We start from the raw sequence: 8,689 nt of genomic DNA, 5'->3' as shown, positions 1-8,689 counted from the left end.
GGACATGCCCTGGAGCCCTCCCGCAGTCCCTCCCTGGCTGGCCAACCTCTCGTGCCCCTCCCTGGCCTGATCGTGCACCGGTGGGGTCCCTCAGCCTGGCTTGTGCCTTTTCACAATCCAGGACCCCTCAGGGGATGTCAGAGAATCAGTTTCAGCCCGATCCTGCAGGCCAGAAGGAGGAACACCACTGGTGCACAAATTCGTGCACCAGGCCTCTAGTCACCTATAACTCTAACAGAGCCTTTTTTACTCTCACAGTAGATAGGAACTGAAATGTGATGAAGGTTCATGATCTACACACTGGATAACCTTCCCAAACCCTAAGCTTTCTTTAAGGTCACTTCAAGACTATCTCTTTTGAAAAGCTACCAGTCACTAACCCCAATTCCACTAAAGTCTTCTCTTATTCTAAATTTTCTGAGTATTTGTTGCCTCAGACTAACCATCCCCATCACAAACCTAATCAAAGAATCCCTTAGAATTATATTTTAGAAGATTAAGTCTTGGAAGTTATGCCACTCTATAAAATCTACAGTATGGAAGTTATGCCACTTTATTGCTACAGTATGGAAGCAATAATTTTAAAACCAACTCTTAAAGTTCTTACAATTTTCAGTACAGTGCAGAGTTGGCACAAGTATTCATTTAAAGAAATAATAAATGACAACAACAAATGAATGGATGGAAGATAGATGTGCTTTCCTGTTTTGATTTCTAAATAAATGACATGGAACTTAAGGGGCAAGGAAGAGAGAGAGAACACAAAATAAAAGGCACGTTGGCCTCTGGCAATATTATATTATCTCATCAGCTAGAAAATTTGGTGCCCCAAAATAAAGACCAAGAACACAGGCAAACAGCACGGTCTTGGCAGCAGAAAAAAAAAATTGCTCCTCCACCCCCAATTCTTATACACGCAAATACTTGAAAGCAGGAGTCAATTTACTGGCACCCAATGCAAGTATTTCTGGAAGTGATTACAGTCACAGATTTACTTTTAGTCAAAGGTGTTAAAAAATGAGAGGGAGACCATCCAATTCCTATTTTTTTCTTTGTGATGAATTGTTAAAAAATGATACAAGTGGAGAGGAAAGAGGTGGGAAAAGAAAGAGGTGGAAGAATAGACTATAGGAGACCAAATAAAAAGTTCAAAGTAGCAAGTACTGCAAAGTAACACTTCATCATTTGCAGTTTTCCTCCTGGGTGTTGACTAACTGGAGTGTTGTCATTACCTGATGAGTGGCCAGCTCCAGAGCTCAGAGTATTCCTGTCAAGTCTTTGGACCTAGACTCAAGTTCAAGGATGCACAAGAGAAGCCTCCTACCATTACGATATGTTTACAACGTTCTATTAAACCTTTCCTGGTGAAAATATGAGCTCATTTCAAATGTTTTCCTACTCTCAGTGAGTATGTCTAGGGAGTTACAATGAAAGACACCATGGACTGAAAGAATGGAGACTACACAAAAGGAGTTACAGGCCTCTGAACTGTGCATTCTTTGAAGCCCTTTCTAAAAAGAAGGAAAACTAGGACATCTCTATCCACTCTTACCAATATCTACTTACCATGTAGAGTCACAATAAATATCTAAGTATTTTGTGGTGAATAAGCACCTCTCCATCTGAGAATGCTGGTAAGAGTAGGGCCTTTAGTGAAGCAGATAATCTAAGCTACTCACTGTCAGACTCTTCATCCACTTTTCTCCTGGTTTTATTTGCTTTATCTCATTGTTCAAACTTCTCAGGAGTTTCTTTGTGTATGAACTCCCAGTCAATTTATAGATTATTTTTCCCTTAACCTGACACCTAAACTCTAGGTATCTATATTTAATCACCTATTAGACATCCCATTTGGGGTTAGTTTTTTTTTTGTTTTGTTTTGTTTTTTAGTATCTCAAACCTAAGATAAGAAAGATAAGATAAGATAAGATATTTGTTTTGTTTTTTAGTATCTCAAACCTAAGATAAGACAAACAGAAATCTTGATTCTTGCTGGTCCTAGCAACCCATTTCTTCACCAAACTTCTCCAGCTCACTAAATCGCAGCCACACTCAACAAATTGGTCAAGTGAGCATTTCTTGATTCTCTTTCATTCACCTCTCACATTCTGCCTGCCAATTCTGTTGGCTCTACTGCTAAATATATCCTTATTTTTTTTTCTTTTTTCTCCATCTAAACATATACAACCCCAGTCTAAACCTATTTTCTTTCACTTGCACTACCACAAAGACTTCCTAACTCATGTCCCAGCTAATGTCATGTTGTAGAGCAAATCAGAACCATTAGCTTATTGGCCAAAATAAAACCAAAGTAAGTTATTGTAGTTACTCTTAAAATTATTGTACATATAAAATGTGATCAACCTCCAAGTAGAGAAAATAATGATTATGTGAAGGCAATCATAATTTTTATAAATACTCTACATTTTATTGAGCTTTGCAATGACTTCATCATTCAAGTAAGAATCAATACAGATAGGGGTTAAAAACTGAACATGTACCTTACCAACACTCAGTAGCCACTAACACCTGCCACTTGAACTACTACACGTAGCTTCCCAACTGGTCTCCGCATTTTCACTTTTGCCTCCACTAAATTCTGTTGTTCACAAAGCTACTCAAGGTAACCTTTAAAGACACAAGTCAGAATCTATGACTTCTGCACTTAAAAATCCACTGTGGCAGAGATCTCCCCACTTTCTTTATTTTCCTTAAAATAATAATCCCAACCACCACAAGTTTTAGGGAGTACAAGGCAGCTGAGCAGAGTTGATCTCTCTGCCTCCTTTGCACAAAGGAGGTGAGGCCATGACTACATTTAGGCTTATGGATCTGAGCAGCACTGATGTGGATACAACCTCCAAGTGATTTCAAAAATGCAAAGTCACTTATCCTGGACATCCTCTTTCTACCTTCATGTGGGTTGGAATACAGAGATGATGATAAGAATCCAGCAGAGCCCGACTGGTGTGGCTCAGAGACTGAGTGTTGAACTATAGATGGTTCAATTCTCATCAGGGCACATGCCCAGGTTCTGTGCTCAATCCCTAGTGTGGGGCGTGAAGGAGGCAGCTCATCAATGATATTCTCTCATTGTTGATGCTTCTATCTCTCTCTCCCTCTCTGAAATCAATAAAAATATATTTTAAAAGATGAATCCAGCAGGGATATTATCTGAATTATTCTCAGCTGAAAAATAGTTTATAGCACATACTATTCATTAAGTATTTTTAAATGAATGAAAGATGGAAGAAAATAGTTAAGATAGCCTATACATTGTCTTGCACAGATAGTTGTTGGATGTCTGATAATAAGTAATGTAGTATTACCAATTAGAAGCGTTCTGCAAAAATAATGAAAAGTACAAAAAGCAATGCATGTATATTTAGTGCCAAAAATTTATAACTGAGAATCCAATAATTATGGAAAATATAAAAAAATAGCTAGGCACTGGATGCTAATGAAATATGCCTAGAAGTGACACAAAGGTGTAATCCATGCCCAAGATCAAGAATAAAGCAGAGCCAGACAATTGCTATCAAATGAGAATCCATATTCAAAACTCAACAAGATTTTTTAAAAAGGAGAAAAGATCACAGTAACTTAGCATGTTTTCAGGAAATTATATGTTTTAGGGCTTAAGTAACTTGCCCAGAGAAACAAAGATAAGATAGATAATTGTATTTTGCTTAAATCCTTATAAGAAAAATGGAATTTATTATCTCACCTAACTGCTATGTTAGGAGAAAATTCTCAGACTCCAGGCAGAGCTGGACCCAAATGTTAAGATAATGTTATCAGGAATCTACTGTTCTTTATTTTTTAAATATTTTATTTTAAACTAAATTTAGACTTTATAAAGAAAAAACTTATTAACTCAGACTAACAGACTGTTCCTATATAACCTCTCCTTACTCAGCTTCCCCTTTTGTTAACATCTTATATTAACTCTGGTACACTTATCAAAGCTAAAAAAATAACATTGGTACATTTCTGTTAACTAAATTACAGACTTTGTACCAGTTTCTATGTTCACTAACATCCTTTTGTTGTTCTGGGATCCCACCAGATTCCGCCTTACATTTAGTTGTTACTCTTGCTCAGTCTCCTCTGATCCATAATAGTTCCTCCATCTTTTCATAGCTTTCATTATGTTGACACTTCTGAAGATTATTGAGTAGGTATTTTGTAGAATATCTCCCAGTTTGGGTTTCTCTGATTTTTATCTCTTGATTGGAAGAAAGTTCCGCATTTTTTACCAGAACATCACAGAAATTATGTTATTTCCTTCTCAAGGAATCCTATCAAAGGATTAATAGTGTCAATGTGTTTCTTTACAAATGATACTAATTTTAGTCCCTTGGGTAAGGTGGTGTCTTCTGAGTTTCTTCACAGCAAAGTTACTATCTTTCCCTTTGCATGTTAAAAATACTTTGCAGGAGACCCTTTGAAACTATGCAAGTTCTGCATTAAGGAAGGTTATCAAGAAGATGTGACCACCAGTTTGAACCACAAGCTGGACTCGGGCAACTGGAGGTTCCCTATTCCTTCCCCTGCCCTTGGATTGTATGTCCTCCTTGCCTTTTCTGTGACCAGGAACTGCTCCAAGGATACAGCCTTGAGATAAACAATGTGGTAATGAGACAACCTGAACTGTGTATGTAACTGAAGCCAGTTAGGGCCTCCTGGTATGTGACTGAACTCAGGGCCTCTACATAAACTTTCAAGATTTGGCGGGCAGTTGCAGAAAACTACTCAACTTGGAGCTGCCCAAGACAAGCCTTTTAAGTAAGTTACCTTGCTTATTAACCTGTTACCTATCAATTTGGAATGGTCTGCCTTGTTCCTTGATCCTCCCTGCCCGTAGCATATGGGGCGGGTTTCAGATTATACCTGGGAAGCTCCCAAAGATGTTGCAATCTAACATCCTGGGTCTCCCACAAACTTTTGTGCACTGATTTTAGTGAGATACACATTTTCAAATAGGAAAAAATCCTCTTTTTAGTAGTGCTTCATGCAAAATTATAATCTAAAGTTCACTGAAAAACTATGTATTAAGAAAACCATACTTATATGAGAAAAAGAAAAAAGAAAACCATACTTATATGAAAAATTGTAGTACTATCTACTACTTTGCTTCAAATGCTTTTTATCAGTGGTTCTTATACTTCTCTAGGCCATAGAACCTCTTAGAATCTGCTAAGAGACAGGAGCTCACTTCCTCCCTAGAAAAATGCAAATGGGTACATGCTGACAATTTTTTTAAAGAGTTTTGTTATATTTATAAGGGTGACATTGGTTAATAACATATATAGGTTTTAAGTGTACAATTCTATCACACATTGTCTATGTATAACATTGTGTGTTCACCTCCAAAGTCATCTCCTTCAGTCACCATATATGTGTCCCCCTCTACCCTCTTTTACTTTCTCCCCACCCCATTTCCCTCTGATAACCATCATTCTGTTTTCTGTGTCTGTGAGTTGTTGTTTATTTAGTTTTTTATTTGCTTATTTGTTGTTTTCAGCTTTATATCCCATGTGAATAAAATCTTATCGCTCTTGTCCTTTTCCATCTGCCTTAGTTCCCTTAGCATGATGTTCTCAAGACCCACTCATGTTGCAAAGAGCAGTATTTCATCTTTTCTTATGACTGAGTAGTATTCCATTGTACATATATATACCACGTCTTCTTTAACCATCTAGAAAAGGAAATTTTGGTTGTTTCCATGTCTTGGTCACTGTGAATAATATTGCAATGAACAAAGGGGTACAGATATCTTTATGAATAAATGTTTTCAAATTTTCTGAGTAGATACTCAGAAGAAGGGTTGCTAGGGTCACATGGTAACTCTATTCTTTTTCTTTCTTTTTTTTTTTTTTTGAGGAAACTCAATACTGTTTTCCATAGTGGCTGTGTAAATTTACATTCCCACCAACAGTGTATGGAGGTTTCCCTTTCTCCACATCCTCTCCAACACTTGTCATTTCCTGTCTTGTTGATAATAGCTATTCTAATATGTGTGAAGTGGTATCTCATTGTGGTTTTAATTTGAATTTTCCTTAGAACTAGTGAAGTCAAGCATCTTTTTATATATCTGTTGGCCATATGTATGTCTTCTTTTCTTAAAATATATTTTTTATTGATTTCAGAGAGTACGGGAGAGGAGAGAAAGATAGAAACATTAGTGATGAGAGGGAATCATTGATTGGCTGCCTCCTGCACGCCCCCTACTGGGGATCGAGCATGCAACCCGGACATGTGCTCTTGAATGAAATCAAATCCAGCACCCTTTAGTTTGCAGGCTGACATTCTATTCACTGAGCAAAACCAACTAGGGTTGTATGTCTTCTTAGGAGGAATATCTGTTCAGGTCCTCTGCCCATTTTTAATTGATTATTTGATATTTGGTGTTGAGTTACATGAGTTATTTATATATTTTGGAGATGTTGTTTGCAAATATCTTCTCCCATTTTGTTGGTTGCTTTTTTTTGGTTCTGTTGATAGTTTCTTTTGCTGTGCAGAAGCTTTTCAGTTTGACATACTAGTAATCCCATTCATTTATTTTTGTTTATACTTCCCTAGCCCTTGAGGTTAAATTCATAAAATCGTCTATAAGACTAAGGTCCATCAGTTTAGTACCTATATATTTTAGCGTTTAAGATCTTATATTTAGGTGTTTGATTTAGTTTGAGTTATGTTTTTGTGTATGGTAATGAATAGCATTCTAGCTTCATTGTTTTGTATGTGGCTTTCCAATTTATTGGGAATTCACAGCCACAAAATCTCATCCTTAGATTTTTGAGGGGTCTCCAGTTATCACCTGTTTCTTAATACCAAGGAATAAGTGTGAGTCAATTTGATTTTTATAGGTCCATCTATATGCCCTTTCTTGATGATGTCCTTTCCTCGGTTTGTTATGAAATAAAAGGTGGAAGAAAGGAAGAAGGGAAGGAAGGAAGGAAGGAAGGAAGGAAGGAAGGAAGGAAGGAAGGAAGGAAGGAAGGAAGGAAGGAAACATGGGAAGAGGAAGAGAGAGAAAGAAAAAAGTCATATTATCTCATGTTCCTATTACTTATCTTACCCAGAATAGGGAGGGAGAAAAAAATTAGTTTACTAAAAATGACCAATCCTTTTTTTTTCCTTGACTGTTTTTTAAGTCAGATTTTGACATGTATTAAAAACTATTCATTTTTTTCCCATTCAGTTTTTCTTGCCACTCTCATCACATCCATCCAACAACCTCTCAAAGATTTCATGGGTCTTTCAAGTCTATGCTCACAGAAATTGTGCACTAGAACAAAAAAAATGTATTCCTCCAATTAAACAGTGGAAGGAAACTAGGAAGTTTTGGCATCTATTTTTAAAAGCAAATTGTTACCAAGATCCTAAGGTCACTGTGACAACTTTCCACATAGTTTTTAAAGGCCTAAAAATATCTGAGGGCCTTTTTTCTTCTTTAAAACTATTTCTCTGTTGAACTAACTATCTTTGCGTCCCAGGGATAAATTTCACTTAGTTATGGTGTATGATTCTTTTAATCTTCTGTTGAATCCATTTCCTGGTATTTTATTGGAGATTTTTCCATTTATGTTCATCAAGAAAAACAAAACAAAACAAAACACTGTTTCTCTTTTGAAGCAATTGACCCATCCCATGACATTTTGCAGCAAATGTGCACTATGCGTCGTCAATGACATGAACCTCCTTTCTGTTTTTGAAGTAATTGGGATGGTGACTCAAATGCATTTCATTTGAAAATTAAAAGCAAGTTTTATAGGCTATTTGCTTTGCAGCTGAGGAATCTGGGTCAGTCAGTCAGAAGGACATGGGTTTTCTTTCGTGGACCTGCTCTGAGGTAAGGACCATACCTTTCCTCGAAGGATTCTGCCCCTCCCACCGGAAAGAGCTCTGGATGTTCTTTGCCACAACTATTTCTTCATCCTGAGGGTCTTTGAGCCTAATCATTGTTCCAGAATATCTTGAGGCAAATCTACTATTTTAGCCTTTTATAAAACATAATTTGGAAAGACCATTTTCAGCACGCCTAATTCAAATAAGTCCATCTGCTAAGCCCGAAATATGAGGTTTTCATAAAATGCAGATGCAATAACTGACTCAAAGCACAAAAGACAGCATTTATACAACCCATTAAACAATAGTAAAATCCTTCCTTTTGTAAAGAGCAAAACTAAATATATCATCTTTTAGCCAGAACAGTAAGTCCTATTTGTTTTAGCTTTGATGTTGCCACATCAATAATTCTTTCTCTGGTATGTTCAAAATCAAGGAAAATATTCTGATAATAAGCCATGTCTTTAGAACCTCCTTTGGTATCTTACAAATACTAAAGAAATAAAGAAGAGAACTTCAGAGGCCTAAGCTCCCCCATTAATCCATTGAACATTTAATTCATTGAATTTTTTATAACAAACACAAAAATCAAACCTTCACCTAAAAATTTAGCACAAATAGGAATCAAAGGAAAATCTAATATATGATTTAATGATAACAGGAGGTTGGACATGCACAGCTAAGTATTATAAAGCCTGTTGTCTATTCAATAATGTTGCTATTAATTAATATTAAAGGACATTTGTGGTACAGGAATTAGACATGCCTTTAGCTCTTTGCTTTCTGAGTTAGTATTTCAGTTTCTTGAAGAAGTGATTACTCATGAGAATAAATA

This window comes from Myotis brandtii, unplaced genomic scaffold, assembly GCF_000412655.1.
Source record: "Myotis brandtii unplaced genomic scaffold, ASM41265v1 scaffold38, whole genome shotgun sequence".
Classification (NCBI taxonomy): domain Eukaryota; kingdom Metazoa; phylum Chordata; class Mammalia; order Chiroptera; family Vespertilionidae; genus Myotis; species Myotis brandtii.
Note: the sequence above shows the minus strand (reverse complement) of the source record.